This window comes from Lithobates pipiens, unplaced genomic scaffold (genome assembly GCF_037356315.1).
Source record: "Lithobates pipiens isolate NorthernLeopardFrog02 unplaced genomic scaffold, aLitPip1_a1.2 Scaffold_13, whole genome shotgun sequence".
Taxonomy (NCBI): Eukaryota; Metazoa; Chordata; class Amphibia; order Anura; family Ranidae; genus Lithobates; species Lithobates pipiens.
In genome coordinates this window covers 131,770,199-131,787,639 of record NW_027507718.1, presented here as the reverse complement: position 1 = coordinate 131,787,639, position 17,441 = coordinate 131,770,199, and positions in this window count along the sequence as shown.

Here is a 17,441-nt window from a genome sequence, read left to right as displayed (position 1 = left end):
ATGTATGATGCATGCATATTCTTAGCCCCTAAGTGCATAACTTTACATTTATCAACATTAATGCCACATATTCGCCCAATTAGACAGTGCATTGAAGTCGGCTTGTAAATTGGAGACATCCTATAAGGACGTTATTCCACTGCATAGTTTGGTGTCATCTGCAAAGCACTGTTTTAATCCCAGACCCTATATCATTTATAAAGATATTAAAAAGTAGGGGTCCCAGCACTGAACCTTGGGGTACACCACTGATAACCATAGACCATTCAGAGTAAGAATCATTAACCACTACTCTCTAAATTCTGTCTTTTAGCCAGTTTTCTTTCCATTTACAAACTGATATTTCCAAGCCTGTAGACTTTACCTTACACATTAGCCATGTGTGGGGAACTGTGTCAAAAAAAGAAAAGAAATCAGATTTGTTTGATAACTTCTGTGTTTCGTGAACCCATGCTGTCTGTTGCTTAAAATATTTTTTTTCCCAATAAGAACTCATCTATGTGGTCTTTTATTAAAATCTCCAGTATCTTCCTGACTATAGAAGTTAAACTAACAGGTCTATAGTTACTTGGTAAAGACTTTGTTCCCTTTTTGAATATAGGCACCGCATTGGCCCTACGCCAATCCAGTGATACTATTCCCATCATTAATGAGTCCCTAAAAATTAGAAACAATGGCTTTGAAATGACAGAGTTCAATTCTTTTAGGATCCGTGGGTGGGTGGATGCCATCTGGCCCAGTTGCTTTATCGACCTTTAGTCTGTCTAAATATTTCTGGGCCATATCACTTTTGAGCCATTGTGGATCATTTGGGGCTGTGTCAATACCATCCCCATTATGGGCTTGAGCTCTCCATGCTCCTTTGTATACACAGAACTGAAGAATGCATTTAATAAATTTGCCTTTTCTTTGTCTCCAGTAGGGATGAGTTTTGTGTTCGAGTCAAACCCATGTTCGACTCGAACATCGGCTGTTTGGCCATTTGCCGAATTGGGAACGTTATTGGCCGTTCGCACCAAATTGGAGTGGCGCGTCACGGCCCATAATTCACTGCGGCATTGCAGTGCATTGCTGGCTGTTGATTGGCCAAGCATGCACTCTGACCTGCATGCTTTGGCCAATCACAGCACAGAAAAAAATGGAGAGCCATGATTGGCCAACACCAGGGTGGCTTTGGCCAATTAGGTCTCAGGGGGTTAAGTACACGCCCCACACTATATAAGGCCGCCTGCGTGGCAGCCTTGTGTAGTGTGTTGCGGGCGGCGGTGGTTAAAGACAAACAGAGAGAGAGACATAATTTAATTTGAGTTAGATAGAGTAGGCAGGCGAGTCAGTTAGCTTTAGTTACAGTGTGTAGAGGATATATATAGAGGATATATATGCATCCCAGGTGTGTTGGGTGTATATATTTTTTTTATACACTGTATTCAGTTTAGCTAGATCCGTTCCTGTTCTTCTCTTCATAATATACTGACAAGCAGGGAGCTGCACTATTTTCACTTGGTGTACTGTGTCCTTTGCACAGTGTGCACTTAAAGCTTTACCTGAACCAAGAATTAGAACACCCCTAGTGGTGGACTTTAGGCACATACAGTAAGTATCAAGTATATAAGGTACAAAGAAAGTTTTTTTATTTAAATGGTATTATAAGAAAGCATATAAAACATGGAATGCATCAGTACATTAATAATCAATATACACACTAATCGCTTAGGATACCCTATGCGTTTCGGAGAGTCTGAATCTCCTTCTTCAGGGTAAGGTATAAGATATAAAAAATGGTCTACTGGAAAAAGATATGTATTCTATTAGAACGGAATTAGTCTTATACAGAACATACACTGTACTCATGTTAATATTTTAGTATACACTTACATATTTAAAATAGTGTGTTAGATAAGCATTCCACGAAACTCGTGATTAAACACAAGACGGAAAAACAGGATGGATGTTGCCGATGACTATTTTCCCCTTGAGGAACTCCCAGTGTGGTCACTCCAGCAAAAATGGCCGAGAAGGTCTCAAGATGTTGATGGAAGACCAACCCCCTATTGCAGGTGGGTAGATGGAAAAAACCCCGGGAGAGGACTGGGGCAAAGCAGTCAGGCCTGTAAAGAATAAAGTAAGGATGTGTTTTAATTCCATTGAGAAGAAAAAAGGAAATCCTTTCCCTCCCAGTGCGATTTTTTTATATGAAAAAAATTCCTCCCTTAATAAGACAAATAAAGAAAAATTAAACAAAAAAATTAAACAAAAAATTATATAAGAGATTGATTGAAAAATATATCGTACCTGAGAAACAGTGGATATTACGGTAATAATACAGGCAGATAGAGACCGCTCCTAATTTTGTCTGATATATAATTGACAATTAGGGTCATAACATGATGGCTCTATATAGCAACTAAATTGTATGACACTCATGTCTAATGTCAGGATAAATCAAATTCATATGACATTAATCCATGAATATTTCAAATCCATGAGTACTTTAACCACTAGGGATCCGCGCTATAGCCGAATGACGGCTACAGCGCGGACCTACTTTGCCGGGACGACGTCTATTGACGTCGTCCCATGCACGAGCGGCCTGCGCGCCCCCTGAGGGGTCTATGAGACTCGCCTGATCACGGATCGAAGCAAGGGGTCGATCCCGACCCCTTACCACGTGATCAGCTGTCAGCCAATGACAGCTGATCATGTGAGACAATGGAGCCGATCACCGGCAGCACTGGCAGGGGGCAGGTGGGCACTGGTAAGCTGGCCGTGATCGGGACTGATGTCCCGATCACGGCCAGCTTACCAGTGCCCACCTACCCCCTGCCAGTGCCACCTCAGTAATAAAAAAGTGCCCTCCATCAGTGCCACCCATCAGTGACCATAGTGCCACCCATCAGTGCCCACAGTGCCACACATCATTGCCCACAGTGCCACACATCAGTGCCCACAGTGCCACCCATCAGTGCCCACAATCTGCCTCAACAACGGTGCTGCACCCCAGTGGCACATATCCATGCCCATCAGTGTCATCTACCAGTGCCCATCACTGCCGCCCATCAGTGCCCAGCAGTGCCACCTATCAGAGCCACCTATCAGTGCCCATCAGTCCCATCTATCGGTGGTACCTATCATTGCCCCTTAGTGCCACCCATCCATGCCACCCACCCGTGCCATCTTATCTGTGCCCATCTTTGCCCATCGGTGCCACCTTATCTGTGCCTATTAGTGCCGCCTTAACTATGCCTATCAGTGCCCACGAGTGCAGCCTATCAGTGCCCACCAGTGCCGCCTCATCAGTGCACTTCAATGAAGGAGAAAAATTACCTGTTTGCTAAATTTTATAACAAATTATTAAACATGATTTTTTTTTTTATCTTGCATCTTTTTTTGTTTGTTTAGCAAAAAATAAAACTTCCAGCTGTAATTAAATACCACCAAAAGAAAGCTCTATTTGTGGGAAAAAAATGATAAAAATTTAATTTGGGTGCATCAAAGTGCATCAGTGCTGAAAGCTGAAAATTGGTCTGGGCAGGAGGGGGGTTTAAGTTCCCAGTAAGCAAGTGGTTAATGGAAGACCAAATTAATGTTTTTAATATTAATATTTTTAATTATTTAATTTTTAATTATTCATTAGTATAGTGTATCAAAAAAAACTAAAAACTTGATAATAAAAAAATCAGTTGATTGATATTTTAATATAGTTGCCAAGATCAATTCATATAGTTAACATCATTTATTAGTATAATTAATTGAGTATAGTCCCCATTCGGACCATATATTACAGAGGCTTATAGAGAAGAGAAGAAAAAAAATTTTTTTTTTTGTGTTGTTACTTTAAATTTAAAGGAAATACCTTTAGACCATGTACATTCAACTGTCCGTCGCGGCTTCCAACATCCAAATATGAAGGACGCCGAACGGATAGTGGATGTGTCTCTATAGTAATCCCCATCCAATCAGATGCAACAAATCGCAGCAGCTGATGGATGGGGAGGGGAGACCGAATATGTGTCTGCCCCCGAGTTAAGTGCGCACCGCCCCGTCCACAGCGCGCATGCGTATGCACGTTGGAACGAGGCCACGCCCACTCCACCCGCCGCACACCAAAGGTTTCTCCCAGTGGCATAATAACATAATAAACATATCATTAACATATGTACAGCATTGTATTTAACAATACGGAAAAAAAACAAAAAACAAAGTGTGTACATAGTAATTCATACTTTCCAATAATTTATGTTGTTTAGTATCGATTGGCCTTTATAGATAATGAAAGAAAAGTATATCTAAACAATGTATCTAGTATATGCTGTTAAATGGTACATAAATTAGAAAATGTTATTAAAATGGTTATTTCTTCATTTCCCTTGGGGAAACCCCTCATGGAAAGGTTTAAACCAGATGGTTTTATTTAAACCTGGGGGTTGTGTGGCCTTAAGTCTAGGATTACATTGGGATTCTAGTTGTAAAAGGGCCTTATTCCAGCTCCCCCCCCCCCCCCCCCGCGGGGTCAGGATGTGCACGGTCCAAAATAAGGAATTTGATTTTGGGAAATTTCCCATTTTGTACTATACTGGTGTGTCTTCCCAGGGGGAGGTCAGGGTCACAGGTTTGCATACTTAGAATATGTCTATATGCTCTACGCCAGAATTCCACTTTTGTTTTGCCAATATAAAAGCATGTGCAGTCACATAGTAGTAAGGAAACCACCCCAACCATCCTGCAATTGGCAAAATGCTTGGGGTGGAAAACCTGGCCATTGGGTAACCTTGGGTTCTTTTGAACCCACATGTATATACAATAGTGACATTTGCCACAGATGAACGTCCCCTTATATTTACAATGCGTCTTGGCAGTATCACCTCGAAATTCACTACTAACCACCCTGTCTCTGATGGATGTAGCGCGTTTAAAGGTGAAAAGAGGTTTAGTAGGGACAAACTGTCCCAATATTGGATCCAGTGAAAGCAGATGCCAATATTTTTTCATGATATTTTGAATTTTCTTTTGCTGGTTACTGTACCTAGTGATAATTCTTACAATATTTGCCTCCTTCTTGGATTTGTTAGAGTAGAGGAGGTTATCTCTATTTTGTAAAGAAGCTTTCTTTAAATGAACGTTTCAGAGAGGTATGAGAGTATCCCCATAACAATAGCCTGTCAGAGAGCTTGTCTGCTTCTGCCTTATAGGTGTTGTCGCCCGTATAATTACGCCTTACCCTAAGGTATTCACTGTAAGGGATCGAGTCCATCAATGGCTTCGGATGGAAACTGGAGACATTCAGGATCGCATTGCCAGCAGTAAGCGTCCTATCAAGCTTACTCATGATGGACCCTCCCTCTCCCCTGTAAATCTCTACATCTAGAAAAGGTGACCCGATGTTTGTCAAAAGACATAGTAAATCCTAAATTAAAGTCTTTTTTTGTTCATTCTCAAAAGGCATTCTTGCAAAAAATCAGAAGGTCGTCCCAGACGATGAACACGTCATCAATATACTCAGGGGTCAAGTCCTGGGGAAAAAAGTGTGGGAACTCCCACCCAAGATCCACTCCCCTACCAAAAAAAAAAAAAAAAAAGATACGCTCATATGCATATATATATTTCACATAAAATACAGTGACTGCAAATGCGACATGCTACAAGAGATGACCAGACTGCGAATGTGACTACAGGAGATGACCAGACTGCGAATGCGACTACAGGAGATGACCAGACTGCGAATGCGACATAGTACAGGAGATGACTAGACTGCGAATGTAACTACAGGAGATGACCAGACTGCGAATGCGACTACAGGAGATGACCAGACTGCGAATGCGACTACAGGAGATGACCAGACTGCGAATGCGACTACAGGAGATGACCAGACTGCGAATGCGACATAGTACAGGAGATGACCAGACCGGGAATGAGACTACAGGAGATGACCAGACCGCGAATGCGACTACAGGAGATGACCAGACTGCGAATGCGACTACAGGAGATAACCAGAGTGCGAATGCGACTACAGGAGATGACCAGACTGCGAATGCGACATAGTACAGGAGATGACTAGACTGCGAATGTAACTACAGGAGATGACCAGACTGCGAATGCGACTACAGGAGATGACCAGACTGCGAATGCGACTACAGGAGATGACCAGACTGCGAATGCGACATAGTACAGGAGATGACCAGACCGGGAATGAGACTACAGGAGATGACCAGACCGCGAATGCGACTACAGGAGATGACCAGACTGCGAATGCGACTACAGGAGATGATTAGACTGCGAATGCGACTACAGGAGAGAACCAGAGTGCGAATGCGACTACAGGAGATGACCAGACTGCGAATGCGACTACAGGAGATGATCAGACTGCGAATGCGACTACAGGAGATGATCAGACTGTGAATGCGACTACAGGAGATGACCAGACTGCGACATAGTACAGGAGATGACCAGACCGGGAATGAGACTACAGGAGATGACCAGACTGCGAATGCGACTACAGGAGATGACCAGACTGCGAATGCGACTACAGGAGATGATAAGACTGCGAATGCGACTACAGGAGATAATCAGACTGCGAATGCGACTACAGGAGATGACCAGACTGCGAATGCGACTACAGGAGATGACCAGACCGGGAATGAGACTACAGGAGATGACCAGACTGCGAATGCGACTACAGGAGATGACCAGACTGTGAATGCGACATACTACAGGAGATGATCAGACTGCGAATGCGACATACTACAGGAGATGATCAGACTGCGAATGCGACATAGTACAGAAGATGACCAAGTAGCTAGTTTTAAAATTTAAACATGTCCTCAGCCCCTTTATGGCACCTCCTTTACATTCCTGTCCTCACCCCCTTTGTAGACCCCCCCTTCACATTCCTGCCCTGCCTCCCTTTTATGTCACCCCTCCTCATTCCTTTCTGTTTCTGATACTTTTCCCCCTCCCTCCTTCATAACAGTGCCCTCTTCCCTGTCTTACCTTACACAGGACACAGCAGATGACATCGGAAGTGCAGCAAACGGATGGACAGAGGGCGGGACCTGCCCCAGTTAACTGATTGGTTGATAGAATGCAGAGCAGTTCTATTAACCAATCAGTTAACTGAGCCAGCCCCTGCCCTCCGTGCATCACTGTGCTGCTCTTCCGATGTCAGCTCTGTGAAGACAAAGCAGCTAGCAGACTGTGTTAGAGCCTCGGGCGGCTCTGGTCCTGCAAAGGGAACGGCGTTCCTGCTGTGAAAAAAGTGCGGGGACGCCGTTCCCACGCGTTCCCGCAGGACTCGAGCCCTGAATATACTGGTACCAACATATTATGTGGTCCATGTACATTGATAAGGCTTCATCATCCAGGAACGAAGACTCCCACTCCCCCAGGTACAGGTTAGCGTAGAATGGGGCAAAACAAGTCCCCATCGCCACCCCCTGCACCTTGAGGTAGTGGGAGTGATTAAAAACAAAAAAACATTATGTTCCAAAATGAACTCAAGGAGTGAGAGAATGAATTCTCCAAACACGGGATCTACATTTCTATTTCTCTGTATAATATGCCTCATTGCTACTATGCCCTTTTCATGAGGGATTGAGCTATATAGAGATTTGACGTCTATTGTAACCAATAGAGCGTTCTCCGGAATGTATAACTGGTCAATAATCTTTAGGAAATGGAGCGTATCTTTTACGAAAGAGGGCAGAGATATAACAAAGGGTTTTAGGAATTCATCCACTAGCTTGCTTGCATTTTCACTAATAGCTCCCACACCCATGGGCGTCTGCAGAACTTTTTCCAAGGGGGGGCATCATTTTAAGGCCACTCTGTCTCCGCCCCTTTTCGACAATCTCATGAAAATCTTTCCACTGGTAATACATATGTGTTATATAACAGATAATTCATCTTCACTTTGTATTGGAAGTTACTCTGGCGGCTGTGTTCCATGCCCATATAGCCTAGAGAATGTACATCTTTTTACATTGCAATACATCTGTTGTGGCCAAATTTTGATCTCATACTGTCACTGTATAGCTGTTTTCATCAAGATAAAAATATGCCAACAACAGATGTATTGCAATGTAGAAAGATGTACATTCTCTAGGCTATATGGGCATGGTACGCAGCCACCTGAGTAACCTTGCGGACGCCCATGCTTTCAAAAACCAGCCCTGGAAAAAATTTCATACCAGCCTCACAGCATTTATATACCAGCCCAACAGCATAACGTCATTATTTTCTTGTTCATGAAAGGGAAAACCATACATTTTAACCACTTCCCACCCGGCCAATGCACATATACGGCCGGGTGGGAGCCGTCTACTCCTGATAGGACGTTCAGGAACGTCCATCAGGAGGAGCGGGATCGCGCGCGCGCGTGCCCGCGCAGCGGCGCGATCCCGATGCGCCCGTGTCACCGGGACACGGCGCATCTCAGATCGGCAGGAGGGCTCTGTGATTGGCCCTCCTGATCACATGACGGCCGTGTCCAATCACGGCCGTCATGTGATGTAAACAAACAGCCGGTTGCTAGGCAATCGGCTCCTCCTCTCCTCACACAGAAGTCATCGCTGAGGAGAGGAGAGCAGATTGCTGCAGCCGGCTGATGATCAGTGAGTATGAGCTGTTTTTTACAGCTTTTTACTCACTGATCTTCAGTCTAGTGTAAACACACAACACACCACACAGTGTAAACACAGTCCCCACATATGTCCCCATAACACACATGTCCCCAAAACATACATGTCCCCAAAAAATAAAAACACATGTCCCTAATAATAAAAACATGTCCCCCACATATGTCCCACTAAAATCACTTGTCCCAATGATTATGTGCACACATATGTACGTGATCACCTGCACACATATGTACATGATCATTTGCGTAGATATGTCCGTGATCACACAAACCAATTATTATACACTTAACGAAATTTTTTTTTCCAAAAACATGTAGCAGAAATACATTTTGGCTTAAATTTATGACAAAATTTGATTTTATTGGATTTCTTTTAAAATAGAAAAAAGAAAATATTGTTTTTTTTCCAAATTTCCGCTTTTTTGCGCTTATATCGCAAAAAATAAAAAACGGAGTCGTGAATAAATACCACCAAAATAAATCTCTATTTGTGCGAACAAAATGATAAAAATTTCATTTGGGTACAGTGTAGCATGACCGCGCAATTGTCACTGAAAGCGCTAGAGCGATGAAAGCTGAAAATTGGGCTGGGAAGGAAGGGGGCGAAAGTGCCCTGTATTGTAGTGGTTAAAGCACATTGAAGAGAGTATTAGATATAGATCTGAAATCACATAGGGCTTTATATATATATATATATATATATATATATATATATATATATATATTCAAATTCCAGTTAATAGTGGTAAGTAATCAATCATCAAGGGGGACCCCAGAAACTCAGAACGTGGGGGGTGACCACCTTCTGCAGAAAGAATACTCTAAGGTAAGGGGGGTGGGCTACTAATATAAGGAGGAAATCCTTTATATCAGTGCCCCTTACATTATCGTATTCACTCCCCTCTTACATCACTGACCCCCGACTGGCCTGGCGGTGCTTTCACTGACCTCCTCTCAGGTGCACTGTGCAGGGCTCAGTCAGTCGGCTCCAGCTTGGTGGCTCTGGTTTTATCCTATAGTCTCCTGTCCACAGTCCACACAAGTCTGACTTCTTCCATGACCCCCATCCCGGCGGTGGTCCCACTCTTGACTCCTCTCCAGACTCCCTCAGAGACTGCAGACATTCTTCAGGAGATGGTCAGAGACTGCAGACTTGATGCAAGAGCTCAATGCAGCCTCACCAGTGCTCATCAAATGCAGCCTCACTGTGCCCACCAATGCAGCCTCACTGTGCCCATCAAATGCAGCCTCACTGTGCCCATCAAATGCAGCCTCACTGTGCCCATCAAATGCAGCCCCACTGTGTCCATCAAATGCAGCCCCACTGTGTCCATAAAATGAATGCAGCCCTACTGTGTCCATCAAATGCAGCCCCATTTTGTCCAGCAAATGCAGCTTTGCTGTGCCGTGAATGCAGTCTCACTGTGCCCATCATTGCAGCCCCTCATGTACCCCATGTCCCAGTCTACAGTCCCTGTCTGTGGGAAGGTGTGTTGTTGATGCCTGGTACGGTACCTTGCATGCCAGCAGGATATCCATGATGGCCAGCAGCAGGCAGGGTCTGTTCTCATTTTGGATGGGGACGGTGCTCCTTCCAGAGGATCTGTCTGCTGTGAGATGGAGTGGTCCCTGGCCACCTGCACCTTCAGCCATCCTCATTTTCCGGCCCCAGTCAGCCTTCCCTCTGGTCCTGGGGAAGTGGAGAGGACTGGGTGGGAGTTGGAGAGAAGGGGGAGCAAAGAGTACTGGCGGGGTTAGAGAACACATGGGTGGGGGGAAAGAGCGAGGGGGAGTGGAGATCACAGGGGTGGGGAGCGGAGAGCGCTGGGGGGGAACTTGAGAGTACTGGGGGGGCCAATAAGAACAGGGGTAGAGAGCACGGTAGGCTGAGAGCACTGGGGGGGCTAAGAGTGTGGGGTGTTGAAGAGCACTGGGGGCAGAAAAACAGGGGCGGAGAGCACGGGGGCTGGAGAGTACTGGGGGGATACAAAGAGCAGGGGGGAGTGGAGAGCAATGGGGGGGGAGCTTGAGAGCACCAGTGGGGGCCAGAAAGAACAGGGGTGGAAAGCACGGGGGACTGGAGGGCACTATGGGGGGTGGAGAGCACATGGGTAGGGGCAAAATGCAGGGTGAGTGGAGAGTACAGGGGTGGGGAGTGGAGAGTGCTGGGGGGAACCAAAAAGAACAGGGGTGGAGAGCACGGAGGGTAGAGAGCACTGGGGGGGCTGGAGAGCACCAGGGGGGCAGAAAGAACAGGGGTGGGGAGAATGGGGGGCTGGAGAGCACTGGGGTGGGGGCTGGAGAATTATGGGGAGAGCTGAAGAGCACTGGGGAGAGGGAGAAAGAACAGGGGGGAGAGCACTGGGGGGGAAAGAACAGGGGGAGAACACTGGGGGGGAGAGGAGAGCACTGGGTGGGAGGAGAGCACTGGGAGAGAGAAAGAACTGGGAGGGAGAGCACTGGGGGAGTGGAGGGCACTGGGGGGGGGGGAACAGGCAGGAGAGCACTGGGGGGAGAGCACTGGAGGGAGTGGAGAGCACTGGGGGGGAAAACCTGGGGGAAGGGGGAAAGCACGGAGGGGAGAGGACTGGGGGGAGTGGAGAGCACTGTGGGGGGGGGGGGGAGAACAGGGTGGAGCACTGGGGGGAACCGCTCTGGGGGGGAATGGGGGGAGAGCACTGGGGGGGAACAGGGGGGAGAGCACAGGGGGGACAGGGGGGGAGAGAACTGGGATGGTAGCTAGAGAAGGATGGGGAGAGCTGGAGAGCGGGGGGCAGCAAGAACAGGGGAGGAGAAAACTGTGGGGGGGGCAGGAGAGTGTGGTGGAGGAGAGCACTGGGGCGGACAAGGGGGTGAGCACTGGGGGGAGTGGAGAGCACTGTGGGGGAGTGGAGAGCACTATGGGGGGGGGGGGGGGAGAACAGGGAGGAGAGCACTGGGGGGAGAACAGGGGGGGAAATAACATCTGTTGTGGCCATATTTTGATCTCATACTGTCACTGTATAGCTGTTTTCATCAAGATAAAAATATGCCAACAACAGATGTATTGCAATGTAAAAAGATGTACATTCTCTAGGCTATATGGGCATGGTACGCAGCCACCTGAGTAACCTTGCGGACGCCCATGCTTTCAAAAACCAGCCCTGGAAAAAATTTCATACCAGCCTCACAGCATTTATGTACCAGCCCAACAGCATAACGTCATTATTTTCTTGTTCATGAAAGGGAAAACCATACATTTTAAAGCACATTAAAGAGAGTATTAGATATAGATATGAAAATCACATAGGGCTTTATATATATATATATATATATATATATATATATATATATATATATATATATATATATATATATATATATATATATATATATATATATTCAAATTCCAGTTAATAGTGGTAAGTAATCAATCATCAAGGGGGACCCCAGAAACTCAGAACGTGGGGGGTGACCACCTTCTGCAGAAAGAATACTCTAAGGTAAGGGGGGTGGGCTACTAATATAAGGAGGAAACCCTTTATATCAGTGCCCCTTACATTATCGTATTCACTCCCCTCTTACATCACTGACCCCCGACTGGCCTGGCGGTGCTTTCACTGACCTCCTCTCAGGTGCACTGTGCAGGGCTCAGTCAGTCGGCTCCAGCTTGGTGGCTCTGGTTTTATCCTATAGTCTCCTGTCCACAGTCCACACAAGTCTGACTTCTTCCATGACCCCCATCCCGGTGGTGGTCCCACTCTTGACTCCTCTCCAGACTCCCTAAGAGACTGCAGACATTCTTCAGGAGATGGTCAGAGACTGCAGACTTGATTCAAGAGCTCAATGCAGCCTCACCAGTGCTCATCAAATGCAGCCTCACTGTGCCCACCAATGCAGCCTCACTGTGCCCATCAAATGCAGCCTCACTGTGCCCATCAAATGCAGCCTCACTGTGCCCATCAAATGCAGCCCCACTGTGTCCATCAAATGCAGCCCCACTGTGTCCATTAAATGCAGCCCTACTGTGTCCATCAAATGCAGCCCCATTGTGTCCAGCAAATGCAGATTTACTGTGCCGTGAATGCAGTCTCACTGTGCCCATCATTGCAGCCCCTCATGTACCCAATGTCCCAGTCTGCAGTCCCTGTCTGTGGGAAGGTGTGTTGTTGATGCCTGGTACGGTACCTTGCATGCAACTGGGGGGGGCAGGAGAGTGTGGTGGTGGAGGAGAGCACTGGGGGGGTGGCAGGAGAGTGTGGTGGTGGAGGAGAGCACTGGGGGGTGGCAGGAGAGTGTGGTGGTGGAGAAGAGCACTGGGGGGGGTGGCAGGAGAGTGTGGTGGTGGAAGAGAGCCTTTGGGGGGGGGGTGGCAGGAGAGTGTGGCGGTGGAAGAGAGCACTGGGGGGGGTGGCAGGAGAGTGTGGTGGTAGAAGAGAGCACGGGGGGTGGCAGGAGAGTGTGGTGGTGGAGGAGAGCACTGGGGGGGGGTGGCAGGAGAGGGTGGTGGTAGAAGAGAGCACGGGGGGTGGCAGGAGAGTATGGTGGTGGAGGAGAGCACTGGGGGGGTGGCAGGAGAGTGTGGTGGTGGTGGAAGAGAGCACTGGGGGGGCAGTAGAGTGTGGTGGTGTAGGAGAGCACTGGGGGGAGGGGTGGCAGGAGAGTGTGGTGGTGGAGGAGAGCACTGGGGGGGGGCAGGAGAGTGTGGTGGTGTAGGAGAGCACTGGGGGGGGCAGGAGAGAGTGTTGGTGGAGGAGAGCACTGGGGGGGCAGGAGAGTGTGGTGGTGGAGGAAAGCACGGGGGGGCAGGAGAGTGTGGCGGGGGAGGAGAGCACTGGGGGGGTGGCAGCAGAGTGTGGTGGTGGAGAAGAGCACTGAGGGGGGGTAGGAGAGTGTGGAGGTGAAGGAGAGCACTGGGGGGGGGCAGGAGAGTGTGGTGGTGGAGGAGAGCACTGGGGGGGGGGCAGGAGAGTGTGGTGGTGGAGGAGAGCACTGGGGGGGCAGGAGAGTGTGGTGGTGGAGGAGAGCACTGGGGGAGGGTGGTGGCAGGAGAGTGTAGTGGTGAAGGAGAGCACTGGGGGGGCAGGAGAGTGTGGTGGTGGAGGAGAGCACTGGGGGGGCAGGAGAGTGTGGTGGTGGAGGAGAGCACTGGGGGGGCAGGAGAGTGTGGTGGTGGAGGAGAGCACTGGGGGGGGGGGTGGCAGGAGAGTGTTGGTGGAGGAGAGCACTGGGGGGGCAGGAGAGTGTGGTGGTGGAGGAAAGCACGGGGGGGCAGGAGAGTGTGGTGGGGGAGGAGAGCACTGGGGGGGTGGCAGGAGAGTGTGGTGGTGGAGAAGAGCACTGAGGGGGGGTAGGAGAGTGTGGAGGTGAAGGAGAGCACTGGGGGGGGCAGGAGAGTGTGGTGGTGGAGGAGAGCACTGGGGGGGGGGCAGGAGAGTGTGGTGGTGGAGGAGAGCACTGGGGGGGCAGGAGAGTGTGGTGGTGGAGGAGAGCACGGGGGGGGGGGGTGGCAGCAGAGTGTGGTGGTGGAGGAGAGCACTGGGGGGGGGGGCAGGAGAGCGTGGTGGTGAAGGAGAGCACTGGGGGGGCAGGAGAGTGTGGTGGTGGAGGAGAGCACTGGGGGAGGGTGGTGGCAGGAGAGTGTAGTGGTGAAGGAGAGCACTGGGGGGGCAGGAGAGTGTGGTGGTGGAGGAGAGCACTGGGGGGGCAGGAGAGTGTGGTGGTGGAGGAGAGCACTGGGGGGGCAGGAGAGTGTGGTGGTGGAGGAGAGCACTGGGGGGGCAGGAGAGTGTAGTGATGGAGGAGAGCACTGGGAGGGGGTGGCAGGAGAGTGTGGTGGTGGAGGAGAGCACTGGGGGGGCAGGAGAGTGTGGTGGTGGAGGAGAGCACTGGGAGGGCAGGAGAGTGTGGTGGTGGAGGAGAGCACTGGGGGGGCAGGAGAGTGTGGTGGTGGAGGAGAGCACGGGGGGGGGCAGGAGAGAGTGGTGGTGGATGAGAGCACTGGGGGGGCAGGAGAGTGTGGTGGTGGAGGAGAGCACTGGGGGTGGGCAGGAGAGTGTGGTGGTGGAGGAGAGCACGGGGGGGTGGCAGCAGAGTGTGGTGGTGGAGGAGAGCACTGGGGGGGCAGGAGAGTGTGGTGGTGGAGGAGAGCACTGGGGGGCAGGAGAGTGTGGTGGTAGAGGAGGGCACTGGGGGGGTGGAGAGTGTTGTGGTGGAGGAAAGCACTGGGAGGGGGTGGCAGGAGAGTGTGGTGGTGGAGGAGAGTACTGGGGGGGCAGGAGAGTGTGGTGGTGGAGGAGAGCACTGGGGGGGCAGGAGAGTGTAGTTATGGAGGAGAGCACTGGGAGGGGGTGGCAGGAGAGTGTGTTGGTGGATGAGAGCACTGGGGGGGCAGGAGAGTGTGGTGGTGGAGGAGAGAACTGGGGGGGGCAGGAGAGAGTGGTGGTGGATGAGAGCACTGGGGGAGCAGGAGAGTGTGGTGGTGGAGGAGAGCACTGGGGGTGGGCAGGAGAGTGTGGTGGTGGAGGAGAGCACGGGGGGGGGGGTGGCAGCAGAGTGTGGTGGTGGAGGAGAGCACTGGGGGGGGCAGGAGAGTGTGGTGGTGGAGGAGAGCACTGGGGGGCAGGAAAGTGTGGTGGTAGAGGAGGGCACTGGGGGGGGGGGCAGGAGAGTGTTGTGGTGGAGGAGAGCACTGGGGGGGGGACAGGAGAGTGTGGTGGTAGAGGAGAGCATGGGGGGGCAGGAGAGTGTGGTGTTGGAGGAGAGCACTGGGGGGCAGGAGAGTGTGGTGGTGGAGGAGAGCACTGGGGGGGCAGGAGAGTGTGGTGGTGGAGGAGAGCACTGGGGGGGGCAGGAGAGAGTGGTGGTGGATGAGAGCACTGGGGGAGCAGGAGAGTGTGGTGGTGGAGGAGAGCACTGGGGGTGGGCAGGAGAGTGTGGTGGTGGAGGAGAGCACGGGGGGGGGGGTGGCAGCAGAGTGTGGTGGTGGAGGAGAGCACTGGGGGGGGCAGGAGAGTGTGGTGGTGGAGGAGAGCACTGGGGGGGCAGGAAAGTGTGGTGGTGGAGGAGAGCACTGGGGGGGGCAGGAGAGAGTGGTGGTGGATGAGAGCACTGGGGGGGCAGGAGAGTGTGGTGGTGGAGGAGAGCACTGGGGGTGGGCAGGAGAGTGTGGTGGTGGAGGAGAGCACGGGGGGGGGGGGGGTGGCAGCAGAGTGTGGTGGTGGAGGAGAGCACTGGGGGGGGCAGGAGAGTGTGGTGGTGGAGGAGAGCACTGGGGGGCAGGAGAGTGTGGTGGTAGAGGAGGGCACTGGGGGGGGGGCAGGAGAGTGTTGTGGTGGAGGAGAGCACTGGGGGGGTGGCAGGAGAGTGTGGAGGTGGAGGAGAGCACTGGGGGGGGGGACAGGAGAGTGTGGTGGTGGAGGAGAGCACGTGGGGGGGTGGCAGCAGAGTGTGGTGGTGGAGGAGAGCACTGGGGGGGCAGGAGAGTGTGGTGGTGGAGGAGAGCACTGGGGGTGGGCAGGAGAGTGTGGTGGTGGAGGAGAGCACGGGGGGGGTGGCAGCAGAGTGTGGTGGTGGAGGAGAGCACTGGGGGGGGCAGGAGAGTGTGGTGGTGGAGGAGAGCACTGGGGGTGGGCAGGAGAGTGTGGTGGTGGAGGAGAGCACGGGGGGGGGTGGCAGCAGAGTGTGGTGGTGGAGGAGAGCACTGGGGGGGGCAGGAGAGTGTGGTGGTGGAGGAGAGCACTGGGGGGCAGGAGAGTGTGGTGGTAGAGGAGGGCACTGGGGGGGGGGGGCAGGAGAGTGTTGTGGTGGAGGAGAGCACTGGGGGGGTGGCAGGAGAGTGTGGTGGTGGAGGAGAGCACTGGGGGGGGACAGGAGAGTGTGGTGGTAGAGGAGAGCATGGGGGGGCAGGAGAGTGTGGTGTTGGAGGAGAACACTGGGGGGCAGGAGAGTGTGGTGGTGGAGGAGAGCACTGGGGGGGGCAGGAGAGTGTGGTGGTGGAGGAGAGCACTGGGGGGGGCAGGAGAGTGTGGTGGTGGAGGAGAGCACGGGGGGGGGGGGTGGCAGGAGAGTGTGGTGGTGGAGGAGAGTACTGGGGGGGCAGGAGAGTGTGGTGGTGGAGGAGAGCACGGGGGGGGTGGCAGCAGAGTGTGGTGGTGGAGGAGAGCACTGGGGGGGGCAGGAGAGTGTGGTGGTGGAGGAGAGCACTGGGGGTGGGCAGGAGAGTGTGGTGGTGGAGGAGAGCACGGGGGGGGGTGGCAGCAGAGTGTGGTGGTGGAGGAGAGCACTGGGGGGGGCAGGAGAGTGTGGTGGTGGAGGAGAGCACTGGGGGGCAGGAGAGTGTGGTGGTAGAGGAGGGCACTGGGGGGGGGGGGCAGGAGAGTGTTGTGGTGGAGGAGAGCACTGGGGGGGTGGCAGGAGAGTGTGGTGGTGGAGGAGAGCACTGGGGGGGGACAGGAGAGTGTGGTGGTAGAGGAGAGCATGGGGGGGCAGGAGAGTGTGGTGTTGGAGGAGAACACTGGGGGGCAGGAGAGTGTGGTGGTGGAGGAGAGCACTGGGGGGGGCAGGAGAGTGTGGTGGTGGAGGAGAGCACTGGGGGGGGCAGGAGAGTGTGGTGGTGGAGGAGAGCACGGGGGGGGGGGGGGTGGCAGGAGAGTGTGGTGGTGGAGGAGAGTACTGGGGGGGCAGGAGAGTGTGGTGGTGGAGGAGAGCACTGGGGGGGCAGGAGAGTGTGGTGGTGGAGAAGAGCACTGGGGGGGGTGGCAGGAGAGTGTGGTGGTGGAAGAGCACAGCCCCCCCCCCTCGATCCTCCTATCCAGGCACTGTGGCTCAC